The sequence below is a fragment of the Ochotona princeps genome, chromosome 18 (assembly GCF_030435755.1).
Source record: "Ochotona princeps isolate mOchPri1 chromosome 18, mOchPri1.hap1, whole genome shotgun sequence".
Classification (NCBI taxonomy): Eukaryota; Metazoa; Chordata; class Mammalia; order Lagomorpha; family Ochotonidae; genus Ochotona; species Ochotona princeps.
The window spans coordinates 28,337,475-28,355,634 of NC_080849.1; the positions used below are offsets into that span (position 1 = coordinate 28,337,475).

An 18,160-nucleotide genomic window follows, 5' to 3' on the forward strand; every position below is an offset into this window, starting at 1 on the left:
TGCCACAGCTCAGCAGACTAATCCTCCACCCTTTGATGCCAGCATTCCATATAGGTTTCAGTTCTTGCCCTGTCTGCTCCACTTCTGATCCAGAGCTCTGCTGATGACCTGGGAAAGGATGGCTCAAGTCCAGTCCTTGGGACCCTGTCCCCATGTGAGAAGCCTGGAAAAAGCTCCTGGCTTCAGATCAGCTCAGCTTTAGCTGTGGTGGCCCTTTGGGGAGTGAACCCAGAAAATGGAAGATCTACTCTATTTTCTGTGTAAATCTGCCTTTCAAATAAAAACAAATAAATCTTTACTAAAAAGTGTATATGCTGTGACAGGTGTGATCCAGTAAGTTAAGCAGCCACTTGGGACCCTCACATATCCTATCAGGTGCCTGATTTGAGTTCTTGATACTCTGTTTTCTGATATAGCTTTCCAATGTGTCTGGAAAACAGGAGAGCCCAAACACTTGAGTCTCTGCCTCCCATGTAGGAGACCTAGATGCAGTTTGATTCTTTTTTTTTTTAAGATTTATTTTATTTAAATTGCCAAGTCAGATATATAGAAAGAAGAGAGACAGAGAGGAAGATCTTCCATCCGATGATTCACTCCCCAAGTGACTACAACAGCTAGAGCTGAGCCAGGAGTTCTTCTGGGTCTCCCACGCGGGTGCAGGGTTCCAAGGCTTTGGGCTGTCCTCCACTGCTTTCCCAGGCCACAAGCAGGGAGCTGGATGGGAAGCGTGGCTGCCAGGGTTAGAACTGGCGCCCATATGGGAACCTGGTGCGTTCAAGGCAAGGACTTTAGCCACTAGGCCACCAGGCCACCACGCTGGGCCCCAGTTTCTGATTCTTGAATTTAAGTTGACCCAACTCAAGCTGTTGTGAAGAGTGAACCAATGAATAAAAAGCCCTCTCTCCCCTCCCTTCCCCTCTCCTTTATACATAAATGAATCTTTTTTTTAAGTGTATATTTTCTGTTGAAGATTTATTTTTCTGCTTTCAGGCAAAGATTAGCAAGTAGAACTATTGTGCTGGCCTCAAAAAACATATGTACTTTAACCACTAATTCTATCTTTAGGAATTACTCCTAGAAGTATGATCACAGATGAGCACCACAATTTGTGCTTCAAAATTTTCATCACAGTGTTTTTTCATTGTTGGTGTTGTTTTTTCGTGGTTTTTTTGCAAAGGAAAAATAACAAGATAGGAAACTAATTTCCAACAGCAAGAGGTTGAAAAGTAAATCACAGTATAATTATTCACACAACAGAATGCTACGCATACATCCAAGATTATACTTTAGAAGAATCTTCAATAATGAAGGAAAACATTCACAAAATATTCCAGGATTCTAACTGCAAATGTTCTGATATGTCTCTCGGTGGGGGCAAAGTGGCAGCACTAACAGGATAGGAGAATTCTAGTAGGCATCATTTTACTAGTGTGTCTTTTCAGGAGGGGGTTTGGGAGGAGGGTGAATATAAATGAAGCATAACTGAATACACCCTACCAAAACCTCAAATCAGCTCAAGTTCCTAATTCCTCCATAACGTCTGCTCTGACTATTCTGACCCCACTAACTGCACCATATAATGTTTTTGTCAACAACAGAACTCATGCAGCAGTGGCTCCATAAGATCTCACATCTTAGTGACACCAATATCTGTTGATTTAAGTACACTCTATGATACTCACACCATGATGAAACTGACTAAGCACGCATTTCTCAGAAACTATACCCATCATGAAAGACAGGTAATTCATGCACCCTTCACACTCTTTTAGCCACTACTATCATGTTACACATATTTGTGCATGTTTCCTTGAAGTGCTGTCTAATCACCCCTGGTTTGAAAGTATTGATTGCTCAGCAAAAATCCATTTGGAACCTGTTAATATCTGGGCCTACCTCATCCATGGCGGATTGTATTTTCCAACGTGACTACAAGGTTTCCCATCCTACATGCCCGTTTAAAGAACACTGACATTCCTTCTATGAAGAGGCCGGTGGTGTCACCTATTTGATGTGGTCTGAAGAGAAGGGGGCCTACTCAATGCTCATCTACCATTGGATCCCATATTGGGGTAAATATTTTCCTCTCCAGAACCCTCTTAGGAAGCAAATGCCCTGAGGAGGGAGCTCCCACTCTCAGGCAGATGGATTGTCTCCAATCCTGAAGGTTTTGCTAGTTGGCTTTCTCATCCCTACCCCCAGGTGTCTTTCAAAGCAGAGAAGTGAGGACGGTGACTCCATTTTATATTACTCCCACATTTCAGCAGTCACTGGTTTGCTTTGTGGCCATTCATATCAGCTTTAGTTTGTTCCTCAATGCACACCTTGGTGTGCTCATTACATCATCCACCAGAAAGCTGGTGATAATGGAGTTTTACATACTTAACACCAAGTATTTGGTTGGACAGGAATTGATCACAGGCAAAAGGTGTTTCTTTTACCCTTCCCAGAGGATGATTTTTTTTTTCTGCCAATAATTTACTTTGCCAGACAAGAAAATGAAGTTCAAGCTTAAGTGAGTTCCCTACATTTCACAGCAAATTCCCAAAATGCAGCTCCCCGCCATTGCTTTCATCATCATCGCTCTCTCCATCCTCATCTGTGTGTAGGTACTCCACCTTCCCAAGGACCTAAACAGGTTGGCCTCATAACTTCAGCATTAGTGCCAATTAATCATCACCATTAACATTATCGAAATAACAGCTTTAGCAAGCCCCAACTGGGAGAGGCCTGTTCCCACGGCGGCAGGAATTTCCATATTAAGACTTTCCAGCTTGAAAGCTCTGGAATATACTAACGGAGAGAAACCGTGTTGGAAAAGACCCCGGGGAGAAGCAGAGAGGGAAATCATGCCCCAGTCGCCTCTCAAAATATCCAGCAAGCAGCCATCGGGGAGCAAGTGCCCGTTCTTTGAACTCCCTCAAAGTACCTTTCATCTGTTCTAAATCCAGGATCGTCTTTGTACAGGGCTTGCTGCTTCTGGATAAATCCTTGGCCCCTGTTCAAGCCATGGCCTCTGTCAGGATGTTCTGCAGACCCCAGCAGGAAAGTGCTTGCAGATTGAGCTACTCCAGCGGGACCCTGTTCTTGTGACACGGATTCTGAGTCCCAGCCCAGAGCTTCAGTGTTCAGGCAGTGGCATCATGGTCCCTTTTCAACTCCCACCTTCCTGGAGGAGGGCCCCACACCTCCACCACAAACTAGTCATCGGCTGGTAGTTTCTTTCCTAAGGCACGCTATTTTCGGCTTCATATCATTTCACGGACTCTCCTTCCCTGTGGAGCAAGCTGGCGAGACAGTTTTCCTTGCCTAAGCATTTGCCTCAGCTCTGACTCAAATCTAGCTTGGAAAGGAGGGGCTAGCAAGCCAAGAGGCCCCCTGCCCTGCCTACAGACTGCACTTTAGTCCCATGACTTGCTGTGTGACGCTGGCTGACATCTTCCCCTCTCTGAACCCCTACCTCACTCCCCATTGTCAAAGCAAGGGCTTTACAGCATCTCCTTCCTAGGGGCTGGCAGAAGACTAACACTGTTTTCCTGGGTGCATTTCCAAAATTAAACAGTTTCCCCTGAGATTTTTTTCTGGCTACCAGAAAATTCTTTGTTGAGAGTTTTCCCTTTGTGGTTCATGACTCACTGGGCATTCCTCAGCACTACTATTGAGGTCATCTATGAGATCATGAAGGTGGCAGTCATTGACACCACTGTTCACTCACAGCACAGGCCCCAGGATGTCTCTGATGGTTCCAGACAGTTCTTTGGCCAAAACTCGGTGCTGCTTTTCTTGGGCAATGTTGACAACAGCATCAAAGGTGAAGTTTCCACTGTGCTTAATGCTTCCCTGCTTCTTTCTCTAGCTGGTTCCCTAAATTTTGATGATCAGGTCAGAAGCACAAGGTACCCCCTCTGTCTGGCCTGTCAGTTCTGAATGACAGGTTCTACTGTAATCCCTAAATTCATCCAAGTCACTGGTTACCTAGATAAACAATGTCATCACCAATCTTTGTTGGAGACAGATCCTCGGGTAGCCAGGGCACCAGATCCCCAGAAATGCACCTACAATACAAGACTTTAATCTTGTCGAGGTCAAACTTGAATGGCATGGTAAGTATGGCTTTTGTCACAAAAACCTGAATGTGGGGGAAAAGAAAAAATTACACACTGGTTTTCTCTGAATAGAAAACAGAAAGGTTACCTGATATCTCATACAGCATCTTTTCCTTGCATGTTCATTTAATACATTACCTAAGTCACCACTGTGGTGGGGTACTGTGGAGCAGAAAACTAAGCCAATATTTGTGACACCTGCATCCTCTGTTGGGCTGCCTGAGTTCTAGTTTCCCATGCAATTTCTTACAGACTGCAACCTGCGAAGCAGTGGGTGAAGGTTCAGGTACTTGGGCCTCTACCACCCATGTAAAAGACCTAGATTGAGTTCTTGACTCCATACTTTGGCCTGGCACAACTATAACAGACACAGGTATGAACCTGCAAATAGGAGATAAAGATCTCTCTCTCTCTCTCTCTCAAATAAAGACACTTTTAAAATAAAAATACAGTTGCAGCCCACTTTGAGAACAGAGAGAAATGGAGTTATTCCCATTTTACAGATGACAGAACAGACCCAGAGCAATAGTGCATCTCCTTCAAGATCTTAGTAGCCTGGACAATGAACACTTTCAGGCTAGAATCCAAATAGTCTAACTGTTGTGACTAAGCTCTTTGTGGTTCCCATCCATTTCCCTGTGTGGAATAGCACAAGCCACAAAATAACACTGGATCCAACCAGAGGGAAGAAGAAAATAATGAGTATATTGTAAAATGGATATGCACTGTGGAAAGTATCCACCCGTGAATACCCTGTGTTCATGGGAGGCCACTGCCACCCTTAATCACAGAAGGTTTGCAGGACGTTTAGCATCACAGCTAACACAGGCAAGATATCAGTGCTGGAAAGGACTTGGGGCCAGCTAACAGACACCTCCACTTTCTAGGTGGGACACTGATGCCCTGCCTGCAAAGCTGCCCCAGGACTGTGGGGCACATCACATGCCTGTTTCCAAGGGCTATTTCCTCATAAGATTTCCCTCTCCTTCTAGGGAAGTCTGTGGCCTTTTGACAGTGGTAGACACCAGGAATTTCGCAGTGATGAGTTGGTCCTCGGCAAAGGCAAAGCACCTGAGCCAAAGCACTTCAGAGTAAGAAGTTTAGGACTTCAGGAGGAGAAGTTGCTAAGCTCCCTCCCAACAGTCTGCCTCAGTCCCTGAACACACACCATGAGGTTTCCAGTTTCATGGATTGGGACATGAAGGATTAAACTCCAAATGTCAAAATGACACACAGGATTACAAGCCCCTGAGGCAATCTTTGCTATCAATGCCTTGATGTCATTTATTCAGATGAGCACAGGCGGAAGGCAGGGCTCTGAGGAGACAAAGCACAGACAGCCCAGTGTTGAAAGAAAGAAGGTAACTCTTAGGGCAGGCATCACGGAACAGTGGGTTGAACTATTGCTTTGTAGGCCCACCTCCCAGATCAAAGTATTAGTCCCGGCTTCCTGCTGATGCACTTTGGCAAGCAGCAGGTGATAAGTTAAGTGCTTGAATTTCTGCCACCTATGTGGGAGACCAAGCTGGAGCTCCTGGTTCCTAGCTTCATCTTGTCCCAACCCAAACTATTGTGGCCAAGCACACCTGTGAACAGAAGATTCTCTCTCTCTCTTTCTCTCTCTCTCTCTCTTTCTTTCTTTCTCTCTCTCTCTCCCCCTCCCTCTCTCCCCCTGTTTTTCAAATAAACAAATATCTTTAAAAAGCAAAGGTGGCTCCTGACTGGAAACCGAAGGGAGCTTCCAAAATCACTTTCCCTTAATGTTGTTATTGTTGCTGCCCTTTATTGAGAGATGTTCTTTGTAGTTCCTCACTAGCTGGGCATTCCTCAGCATCATTGTTGATGTCATCTACACTATCATGAAGGTGGCTCATCCTCAGGCTAGAGGACTGCTCTAGATAGAATCCAGGAAAAGTGCAAAGCAACAAAGATCAATAGATAAGAAACCCTACAAGCCAAACTGAGAAAATCACTGCACATGGACTCTTGATCCATTTGCTACCATTGCAACAGAACATCTGAGACTAATTGATTTATACAGAGCAAATTTGCCTTGTGTAGTTCTGGCAAATAACAGGCTAAGGTCAAGCGTTCTCAGTGCATCATTCCATGGAGAGAGGTGGAAAAGTAAGAGTGCATGAGAGTGAGGTAGCAGGGGATTAGGGCCAAACCCATCTTTGAGTCAGGAGCACTCCTGGAGAACTAGGTCCCTCCCACAGGAACAGCATGAATCCAATCACGAGGGCAGAGCTCCAGGAGCAACCATCTCCTAGAGGATCTGCCTCTCAACATCCCCAGCCCACTGGGGATGAATCTTGCCACACAGCGACTTGGGGGGTGCAGTCCAACTGCAGCACTGGCTTAATAAATGAATAAAAACAAATAGAGCATTTAGAAATAAATGTACTGACTTGTGAATCTTGTAGTTCCGGAGATGCAACAGCCTCTGACCCACATGTCTTCATTGTCTCTGGGCTGATGGCACTCTTTCTGAGGATAACAGAGCAGTACAATTCTTCCAGCGGAAAAAGAGCTCTCCTTTCCACCGTCCAGGAGTGGACTCTGATTGGCTAAAGTGAGATCACATACCCTTCCTCAACTTATCACTTAGTTCTGATTGGCCAATATTATGTCAGATATTTCCAAGAATTCTGCAGCTTTCAATCAGGAGGCTAGTTCAGACAGAGTGGTGCTATTAGCCTACCCTCTCAGCCCTGCAGGCACCCTGGACAGAATATTGACACACAGTAGGGATCATGGGAAACCAGCCATTGGTTTAAGAGCACCTCTGCCATCAGACCTGCTTGGTGCTACTCCCCCAACATGCCACAGGGATGGGCTCCTGGTTTGGGAATCCAGAGCCCTTCAGCTCTGAGCAATATAGTTCCCCCAGGGAGAACCATCAAAACCACATCCGAAGTCACATTGTCTGTTTAATTGTCTATTATCTGCTGACTGCGTTATTCAGCATAAATATTAGCTCTGTGAGATCAGACTCTGCGTGTTGCCTTGCCTGCAGAAGCCTCAGCACCAAGCGTGGTGGTAGCTGGCATAAGATGCAGACTCAGTAAACATTTACATTTGTGCCTCAAGCTGTTCTCTAGGTTTTACCTCTACTCAGTTCTGGTACTGCCACGGTCCCTCTGGGCCCTCAGAGTAAAGCAGTAGGAAGCCAAAACAGCAAGAGGATGCTGGGGTCTGCCTGGAGAAGTCCTGCAGCTTAGGAAGAGAGAACAAAACAGGAAAGAGAAATGGCAAGTGGCCTAAATAAAGGTCTGCTTCCCCTGCCCACACCTCCCATTTCCTGTCTGTGGGAGGCAAGCAGGGGATGAAAGGAGGGGGGCTGGTGCTGAGGCCTTCCCTTCTTTACAGACACCTGTAATCATGAGCTCCATCAGACTCCAGGTTCCTGCATGGAAGCTGCTCACCATGGTGAGAACCTCAGCTCCAGACTGGAGTTGCCTAGCAACTCAGAGTCCTGAAAAGAAAGCAGAAAAGCAAAGAAGCCACACAGGAAAGGGCAGAGGAAAGTGAGCCTGGTAAAGGCAGAAAGTAATCAGGCACAAACAGCTTTATGCACAGACTCAAAGCACAGGACAGCTGCACCAGTCCTGGGGGTGCCTTCAGCCCCTGCTGAGCTCTTACACAGGGTCAGGTATCATTTGGCAAGCCTCTATTAGAGAGACGTGTCCCTTGCAAGACTCACCTTCCTGAAAATTCTTGGACCTACACACTAGGATGCCCCATTGTAATGTGGAAGTAGCATTTCAGACCCATTTGGGGAAGAGGGAAAAGGAAGTTGGAAGTGCATTCAAATGCATGCTATGCTTTCCACTGTCCTATATCCATCCAGTCCATCCCATGCTTCATCATTCAAAGTCAGTTCATGGCAAAGATCTCGGGGTGAAGATGCCAGGTCTGGATGTTTAATAGCCATCTGTGTGACATTCAGTGAGCTGCTATTTTAGAGGAATTTCAGTTCTATCTAAAATAATCTCTGTTCATGGGTGGTTGGGAAACCCATTAAGAAAAATAATGTGTTTGAAAATACCGGACACAGTATTTTTCAGCACACAGTGCGTACTGGTTTCCCTTTCGGACGATTGGAATCAGTATCCTTGTCCCTGGGATCCCTGGGGTGCATGTGATCCTCCCATTTTGGAGCAAACTAACCAGACTGTCAAAGGCAAACTGTGGCCTCAGGATGGAGAAGCTCCTTAAACCTAATATTGACTTCATCCCTCAATCTTGGAGAATGCATGGCCCAGGGGGCAGAGCAGAACCTCACCTACCTGGAGAACCAGAATACAATTTTCTGCACCTGTACTGGTCAGATATTCTGTTGCCGGGATTTTCCTGCACATCAGGGCTGTTTTTGCATCTGGCTGTCTTTGGTGGGTCAATTTACTTTACCTGTGGTAGTATATATGGCTCACTTAACCTATCATCATGGCAATGAGAGTCAGGGATAGGACAAAGAATTTGCCTGGAATAGAGTTGGATGGTGTCAGATCTCTGCACAAAAGTAGGGCTTTATCTCACACCCTTGGGCCGGGGTATAAGATCAAGATTTAACTGGAAAAAATGGAATTATTTCTAAGCTAACACTCTTGTATTTATCCATCCTACTATGCATTCTGTACTTACCCAGTTGGGTCTCGTTCTGCAGAGTAGAATGAATTCAGGACTAAAACAAAAATGACACCTGCCTAGGTTTTCTACCCAAAGAACCCTAGGCAATAGTACAGAGGAGTGGGCACTGGGAAGCTGACATCATATATCAACATGCCTGACTTTGAGTCCTGCCCTCCACTGACAATTCTAGCTTCCTGTTAATGCAGACCCTGAGGGGCAGTAAGTGACAGCTCAAGTACTTGGGTCCCTGCCACTCTCATGGGTGCCTTCGATTGGCTCCCTGAATCCTGGCTTCAGCCAAGCCAAGCCCCTGCTGCTGCAGGCGTTTGAGGAATAAACCAACAAATAAAAGATTAATTGTCTTTGTCTCTCTCTCTCTCTCTTTCTCTCTCTCTATCCACACACACACACATTCTTCTTCTTATTATTATTATTCCTATTCTTTTCTTCTTGGTCTTTCTTCTTTTCTCTTTTTTCCCTCTCCTTCTCTCCATTTGCTCTCTCTCCCCTTCCCAAATACTTGAAATTTAAACATCAGTAAAATTGTTTTAAAAAGAAAAATAGCACAGTGTTCAGATTCAGATCCAGATAAACAGTTCCCGCTGTCAAGCATAGTACAGAGAAGAGGCTGGAGATGGCCCTGCCCAGGCAAAGGGCACAAGGACACAGGGTAGTTTTGGAAGCACCCTACCCCCACCCAGACCAGCAGAAAACCATTTACAAAAACAATTGGACCTTTTCTAAATCCATATGTGTGGACCCAACTGAAGCCTGAAAAAGGTAGATCTGAGGATGAAGAGAAAAGTGACAGGTAAGTTTGAGGAATATTGAAATTGATGGAGAACTGACAGAAGAGAAAAGAGGAGGGGACAAGTGTGCCCCCGGGGTCATTTCTACAGCTACCTGTTTGGATGTCTGATTAACAATCTCATACATCAGCTGAGCCTTCAGTCTTCAAACATCCACAGCTCTCAGATTAGAGTAGCTCTGCCTGGCCTCCATGTTGCCAAGACACATGTGGTTTTGAATGTGCAGGCACATGTGTGGAATGTGTCTGTGTGTGTGAGGAATGTCTGGACGTACTGTTAAGGGAGTAAAGGGGCATGTAGAGTGTATGTACATAGAGCATGAACTCTGCATTTGTGTGTGCATGTATATGTGTGGTGTGTGTGGATATGTGTGTTATGTGTAGATATGTGGTATGATGTGTGTATATGTGTGTGTGCATGTGGAATGGTATAGGTGTGTGTGGTGTGCATGTAGCATGTAGTGTGTTGTGTATATATGCGGTGTCTATGTGGTGTGGATGTGTGTGCATGTGCGAGGTATGTGGGATGTGCATGTATGGTGTGTTTTTGCTGTGTGGTATGTATGCGTATGTGTGATATATGTGGGGTATGGTTGGGGTGTGTGTGGTATGTGTATTATGTGTGGGTATGTGTATATATGTTGTGTTTTTCATATGTGGTATATGACATGTATGTGTTATGTAGTGTTGTGTGTATGTTTGGTGTGATATATATGTAGTATGTTGTGTGGTATGCTGTGGTGTGAAAACAGTGCGTGTGATATGTGGTGCACGTTTGTGTGGGGGGTGTGTGAGTGTATCATGGTATACGCATATGTGTCATATGTTATGATGTGTGTATGGTATGTGGTGTGTGTCATATATGTCGGATATATCTGTGGCATGTGTGGAATGCATGCATGTGTGGAAAGCATGTAGTGTATGGTATGTAATTTCTGTGTATGGTGGGGTGTGTGTGTATTTCATACTTGTGTGTGATGTGATGTGTTTGTGGTATGTGTATATGTGATGTGTGTGTGTAGAATTGTGTCAGTTCGTGACAGAAAGAACCCTAATATTAAAGCAAGCACTGATGCAAAAGCAGCATGTCTTTGGAACCTCTGGAGATGTCTGGGCATTTTGTTTCCTCTGAGGCCTCTATCCAGCTTTATTCCTGGGACAAGAGTTTGCAGCAGAGAGATGGTCTAAGATAAGAGCCACTCTTCCCTGAGCGCGCAGTCGTCCTGGTGATTATCAGAGCCTCCGACCGTGTCTGTGGTCGTCTTTCATATTTATCTCAAGTGGCCTGGTCCCCTCTGCGGAGGCTGACCCACTTTCAGGGCCATGCAGAAGACACAGGTGTCAAAAGAGTGTTCTCTGGCTGGCAGCTGATTTTCCAGGAAAGATCTGGCAGGGAAGGATACCCCAGCGCTGCTCCTGCCTGCTCCCCATTTCTTCCTTATTCAGAAAGTTTCTTAATATGACTTTTATTCCCACATCAGGCTCTTATCTGTGGCTGCTGTACCCTCCCCCAAGAATACTCCCTACCTCCCTCTGTCCAAATCCTCTGCAGCCTGCGGGATGGATCCCACACACAGTAGTGCAGCATCTCAGGCCACCTGTACAAGCCCCTCCTCTGCCTGGGACTGCCATTCTGTCTTTAAATTGCCTTCCATCTGCGTCTATGTCTTTAACTGAGGCTCCTCTTCCCATATCATGGTTCAGATTGGAATAAAACCGGGTTCCCTTAGACTGATTTTGTAAAAGTGATGGCTGGCACACAGAGCTGGTGTTACTTGAGGACTTTTTTTTTGATGAAACCGATTCCCTGGAATCCCAGTTTGAACCCACAACCCAGTATCCAACTGGGAAACTGGTATCCCAGTATCTCAACTCCCTTGGTATTTAAATCCAACTGCCATGTCAGAAAGAGATGTAAGAATTCAGCTCTTGTGTTAAAAACTGCAAAGTGATTAAAATACAAACTCATGAAGGGGAACCTGAGTCAGGATAGGTAACAATTCCCTAATCCATTTCCCACACCACCTTGATGGCAGGACTTCAAAGGAGAACAATCTGCAATCTCTACTGTCCAACATGCTGGCTAGTGGGCACTTGGGGCTGATGACAATTGGAAAGTAGTCACCAATTTTTCTTGTTTCTTCATTTGTTTTAAAAAAGCGATTTCTTCTTCTTCTTTTTCTTCTTTTTTAAGGCAGAGTTACAGAGAGAGGGGAGAGAAAGAGAGAGCTCTTCCATCTGCTGATTCATTCCCCAGATACCTGCAGCCCACAAGGATGGACCAGGCTGAAGGCAGGAGGCAGGAACTCCATCCAGGTCTCCTACATGGGTGGCATGGGTTCAAGCACTTGAATCATCCTGTGCTGCTTCCTCAAGTCACAGTAACAGGAAGCTGGATTGGAAAAAGAGCAGCCCGGATTCAAACTGGTGCTCATGTAGGATTCCAGTATCACAGACAGTGGCTTAACGGACTCACAACGCTTGCTCTCCAGTTGTGCTTTAAATACGAGTGAATACAAAGTTTCCTAGAAAAGGACGTAGAACATCTCATTTTATACTAAGAATATTTTGAAGTTAGAGTAGTTGGCTAAATGAACAATATATTAAAGTGAATTTCACCTGTTCTCACTTTTTTAGTTAATTTGTAATTGTATGTGTGTGTGTGGTTTACATTTGTTGCCTACATTTTGTTTCTATTGAACAGTGCTCCTAGGGGCAGTAGGGCTTTCCTGGTATTTCAGTTAACTCCATACAGGTAGGTTGGATTATGCTTAACGTTCAATTATCTGAAAAAAAATGAGAACTCAGTCTTTCTAAGATACAGTGATTGTTTCCTCCAAAAAGAAGTCCCCACCTATTATCATTCTAGGCTTCCCAGGGTTAATGGCCAACCCCACCTCAAGAACATCAACCCAGCATCCCCCAACTGAGCCACCACCTGGGCTATGAGTCTTCCTAATGCCTCTGTTTTACAGCATACACTGCCCTTTGAGAATCTCCAATGCCCCCTAAAAGGTTGCCAGCTTTGGCTAAAACAACATATGCCAAAACCAAAGGTTTTCTAAGTCAAAGTTAGTGTCTTTTAAGCAGCATGGGTCCCAGGATCTGGCCTAAATGGTAAAGACACCGCCTCCCAGTGAACACCTGCAGAGCATGCTGGTGAATTTGCAGTGAGTTTTGGGACATATGATCATTGTCCTCAACGAAAGAGACAATGCCACCTTCCTGTGCCCAGTCCACCTTCCTCAGGCTCTCTCACATCACTCTCTGCTCTCCTGTCTTTGTAACCTCTTGAAAGAGTAAGAAAGGGCCCAGGACTACATAACTTGTTTGCAAAGAATCCGCAAAAGTGAAAGGAAACCTGCTCAGAAGTCACTGTTGGCCTCAGCTCTATTAAGAATCTTAGAAAGAAGCAAAACACACAAACAGTCATTTTCTAACACACCAAAGCCTTTCAGCAGCATGAAACATGAATCCACCAAGCTCAGGCCATGTGAAGATCACAGGTTGCTCCTTGTACCAAAGTGGGGGTGAAGGGCACATATGATTAAAAATATATTGCATAAATAGCGCCAAAGAAAATAGAATAAAATATAAACTAAAAATAAATGGTTGAGTCAACTCATCTTTAATGCTTTTCTGTGTAACATCTATTTTGTATAATGGAATATGACTTTCATACTCCGACTGCAAATTTAACCTTGGCCACAAGTTATGATGTACATTACAATACATTTTTATTATGTTACACAGTATTGTGGTGGTTTTTTTAATCTATTGCTAAGCCCCTAACAGTATGTCTGCGTCAGTGAAGCCCATCTGTCACAACCACAGTGGAGACATTATTATGTAAATAGTTCTAGGGCCTCCTTTTGGGGGAATTTAATATACTGTCCTAATATCCCAGTCGGAAAAAAAAAAGTGTTTATGAAAAAAAAAACTCTTCTTTTTGGTATGTTTCATTTGTAGAGAAAGGCAGGTTGAGTTGCTCAGGTTTGTTTTTGTAAAATAGTTCAAATCTCTTTTCTTCTCTCACTCATAATGCCTTTAAAAGCTAATGATATGGCTCCTAATAAAATAAAATAAAATACATGAGAGACTTCTTTTAAACACACCAGCTGAAGTATAGAGCATTAATATCATGCAGCCTAGTGCATTAGCCATCCTTTCTATATTACAGTCATATTTCAATAAACTAAGTTTTCTTAGCAGGTGCCATCTTGGATTATTTCTTTATTAGACTGAGTTATAAAATATGCAGAACGGTATGCTGAATTTTTGTTATTTATTGCCAGTTTGAAACCTTTGCCAAAATCCTATGTCTAAATCTTCCTTCTCAGAGGTGGAGAAGCAACACCTGGAAGGGCCAGCCATGCACTTGTGCTTGCAAGTCTGCAGGGTGGGTGGCCAAAGGCCCAAAGGGGGAGGGATGCAGTGTAGTTTGCAAAGGGAAGATGCTACATTCCCCAGACTTCTTGTTGTATCTGAAGTAATCAAGTCTGGGCTGTAGAGGACCATGAAGAAAGGAGACAACACCAACAAAGCTGAGTTGCCAGTTCCTCCCAGCCCCACCTCAGCCAAGGCCTGGCTTTAGTTACATCCAAAATTCCTGAGCACAGGCCAAACAATGAGCCCTTTGAGAAAAGCAAGAGGCATGGGAGTCACTTACTCGAGGGCACCCAGCCTGCACTGGGAGGGATTACCTTGGGAGATAATGTGGTCACATGATCATAGAATTGATTCATGCTGGGGATGTAGGAATGGAAGAGGAGGAGACACAAGGCAGGAATGAATAATCCAGGGAAGCAACTCTGAGGTGGTGAAAGTTGGAAGAAGTAGAGGTTAGGTGTTTTGAGCAGGGACAAGATGCCTCCAGCAGTCAAAACTCAGGAATCCCTTTCTATCTATTCAAGACAGGAGAAAACACACAGTGCAGGCCTGGAGGCAGATGGGACACAAAAGAGCTAATCAAGAGGCAATGGGGTCACAGCAGCAGGTCCCCATCTTAGCTGACTAGCATCAAGACAGTTCTGAAAACCAGGTAAGGTGATTCTGTGGAAGTCAGCTCCAAGAGTAGCTTAGCAGCTTCCCAGAAACATCTTTCTTCAAATATACAAGAGTCTGGAAGCCAGGCGTGGTCCAGAAGCAAAGCAAGAACAGCTGGTGAAGGAAGATCTTTCTGAGGACAACATGATGCTTGCGCCACCCAGGTCAGCCACATCTCAGTTCTAAGGGGGAAACAGGTTACAAAGAAAGTCCACTTCACCAAAAATGCCACCAGGCATCACTGCACAAGCATTTCTACTTGGAAACCCTCCAAAAACATGTCCCATGACAGGCATGAGACTTCCTCTGACTCAATCCCTTGGACCCTACACCACTTCCATTCTAAGAGTCAATCTAGGACATGGACGAAGTGGCTACAGTGGTACAGGGAAGAAGACTGTTGTACATAGAACAGATGGCAATTGGTCTGGAGATGAAGAGATAAAATGGGCCATGGTGCTGGGTTCTAGAGGTGGCATCAAGGTGTCCAACAGGAGGGACAGCAGTGCCTGGTGGCAGAGCTACTAAGCAAACCAGAGGAAAGAGCATGTGAAATACCATCTGGGAAGAGAAGCATTTTGAAGGGAGCAAGTTTGTGTGCACCATAAAATAGTTTCGATGAGTGTGACACCATTTACTCATCAGCACCACATCTTCAGCATCTACAGATAAAAGTTAAGGAAGAAGTGGTCAGGAGGTTCACTGGGACCCAGGCTGAGGATGGAAATGTTGGGTTAAAGGTAATCTGTATGGGGTTTGGCTTTGCACCACAAAGGGTTAAGCTACACGTGTAACTCCGCATCCCATATCTGAGCACTGGCTAGAGTCCTCTTTGTTCTATTTCCAATCCAGCTTCCTGCAAATTCACCTGGGAAAAGCAGTCAAAAATGGTCCAAATACTTGGGTCCCTGCAACACATGTGGAAAATCTCACTAGAACTCTGAACACTTAGCTTCAGAATGACCCATCTCAGAACAAATGCCATTGGGGAATTTATCATCAAGTGGAAAATGGCGCTCTCTCTCTCTCTCTTTGCCTTTCAAATAAATAAAATATGAATGTTTAACTTATAAAACAGTAGCTTGTCTGTGACAGCATGAGGGGCATGGAGGTGATCTGCTGTTGCTCTGCACCAGGCCATCATCAGTAAATGCCAGCCAAGTTCGCCAAGTCCGGAGACTCTGCTTGCCTCTGCCTCCAGACAAAGCCAGTTATTACAGCCAGATAAATGAGAGCACAAAAGAAGTCCCTGTGGCTTCTCTCTGTGCATCCCTCAGAACAAGGCAAGAGTGCCAGTGTTCAACAACAGGATCATTTCTTCCCTGTAGGCCCACTAGATTTTATTGTCTTGAATTCATTTAACTATAACAGACTTCAAAATGTCATGGAGAAGTAAGATGCAGCAGGGAAAGCCTCTATCTTCAACATGGATATTCCAAATGGGTGCTAATTTGAGTCCCAGTTGCTCCAGTTCTGATCTAGCTCACATGAACATCCTTGAGAAAGCAGTGGAAGATGGCAAGTCCTTGAGCCCCTGCCACCCACATCAGAGACCTGGAAGAAGTTCCTGGCTCCTGACTCCTAGCTATGGTTTGGCCCTGTCCTAGCTTTTGCATCCATTTGGAGAATGAATCAATGCTTAATTTTTTTCAAATAAATAAATGAAAAACTTGAAAAAAGTCATGCAAAGTGGAATTAACAGATAAATGTGTTTAGGCACAAGAAAATTGCAACCCATGCATAGGTTTTGCTCATAATGCTGGTTTTCCATGAACTCTTTGAAGACTCTTCATATACCTTCATCATCCTAACACCTTCCCACCTGCTCTGTAGCAAACTACACACTGTGAACCCTCGTCCAGGAGCTCCCACCAAGCTTCCTAACACGTGGAAGAAGTCTCCGGTGTTCCCACCAAGTCCCAGGGCTTACCTTAGAGTACACATGTTTTCAAATGTTCATGGAAAATGTGTTATTATGGGAAAAACTATGATAAATTTTAAAGCCTTTTTCATCAAAATAAATGTTTCCTGGAATTTCATTATTTCTTGACCTTTTCCAGCTTTTCTGGTAAATGTCCCAGGCCAGAAAGGAGCCTTGGGGAGACCAATTCAGATACTGAACACAGGTGATTTCAAAGTGATTGGAAATACAAACCCCTAAATCTACTACATCCACAGTTGGAGCCTGAAACACCACAGAGGTGAGGGAGGGGCACTTATCTCTTTAGTTCAGCTCCCCACCATCATTCAAGGTTTCAGAATGCTCTGCATTCTCTTGGCACCCAGTTACCTGCCCAGGGGAGAAGATCTGGGCAGAGTGGGTGAAGGCTGAGAGCCTGGGGGAGATAGGTCTCCTTCAGTCATCCAAGGTGATTCCTTTAGCAATTGCTCAGCCAAAGGCAAACCACAAGAGCCCATCTAGGATTAGTCCAACTACAGGAACTGAGGACCATTTGCAACACCTGGAACATCTCTAACCAAGCACTACAGATCACATGGCAGCTTTGCAGGAAGAAGGTTTGTCAGCCAGGATGCAGCTGTCAATTGCTCAAGGATGGCATTAGGAAGGTGGGGCTGTGAAAGACACCAAGAAGATACCCTAGAAAGCAAGAAGCTTGAAGGATTTGCTTTGCTTTTTCTGGAGATGGAAGATGGGCTCTGAACCTGAAACCATGTGGTATTTCTGTTTGAACACGGGTACCACCTCAGGGTCTCTTCCACCCAGTTCCCACCATGAGTCGAGATATTACAGAAGAAAAGGTGCTGAAGAGCACACACAAAAAAATTAGCTACCCACTTCCAAGCAAACTGTCTCTTCCCAAACTCAAGAGTCAGATAATGAAGAATACCACACTGGTGAGATTACTCATCAGATTGCATGATGTGGCTTTTCTTCCTACACCCTCGGGACAGGACTTGATTCCTTCTGCTACAAAGGATGTACACTCCAAAGAGACATAACCGGCCAAGACCTCACAGGGGCTCTGTCCTCCAAACTCTGGCCCTCCATTTCTGTGCACTTTCATTGACCCCGGGACTACTCAGGAGGGGGTCATGGAATTATCAGTGCAGCCCATAAGCTCCTTCTGAGCCTACAGTTGTGATGCCCAGTAAGCAAAGTCTTCTTCCTCTGGCAGACCCAGGGCTGGCCAGGTCCACAGCTGACTTGGCACTTTGGGCATGAGTGGCTGATAAGTCAGATGAAGAGCCAGCATTGTGGGAGGGGCACAATTAGGCAGGCACATGGATGCAAGAAAAAAGTCCAGGAAGAGGCAGCTCCATTTGGAAACCCCCCCACCAGCGTGCAGATGTTGCAGCAGCCGGCTGAGCAGCTCACCTGGCAGGAAGTTGCTCTGGCTCTGACCCCAAAACCCATGCCTTTTCCTGAATCCCTTTCTTGCCCTTGCACTCTGCTCCTTTCCATGCCCACCCCACTGCTTTTCCCTCTGCCTATTCTTTCCATCTCCTTCCTCTTCCCTTGATGCGCCTCTCTCCTCTGACCCTCACACTTCGTGTCTTTCTCTACGTGATTCTAGTAATGAGCGTTCTCTTGCGTGTGCTCTCC

At 45.1% G+C, this 18,160-nt stretch overlaps 1 long non-coding RNA gene across 2 annotated transcripts; it reads right to left on the bottom strand.

Annotated features, from left to right (window-relative positions):
* Window positions 1-1,687: 1,687 nt before the first annotated feature.
* Window positions 1,688-7,539, bottom strand: LOC131482532 (uncharacterized). 2 transcript variants are annotated; one of them, XR_009247070.1, is made up of 4 exons: window positions 7,483-7,539; window positions 7,218-7,325; window positions 6,518-6,596; window positions 1,688-4,129 (listed from the first exon to the last, which is right to left on the bottom strand). It is a non-coding gene; the product is annotated as an uncharacterized LOC131482532 (long non-coding RNA). The 2 variants fall into 2 exon arrangements; XR_009247071.1 differs by lacking the exon at window positions 6,518-6,596.
* Between the last annotated feature and the right edge of the window lie 10,621 nt (window positions 7,540-18,160).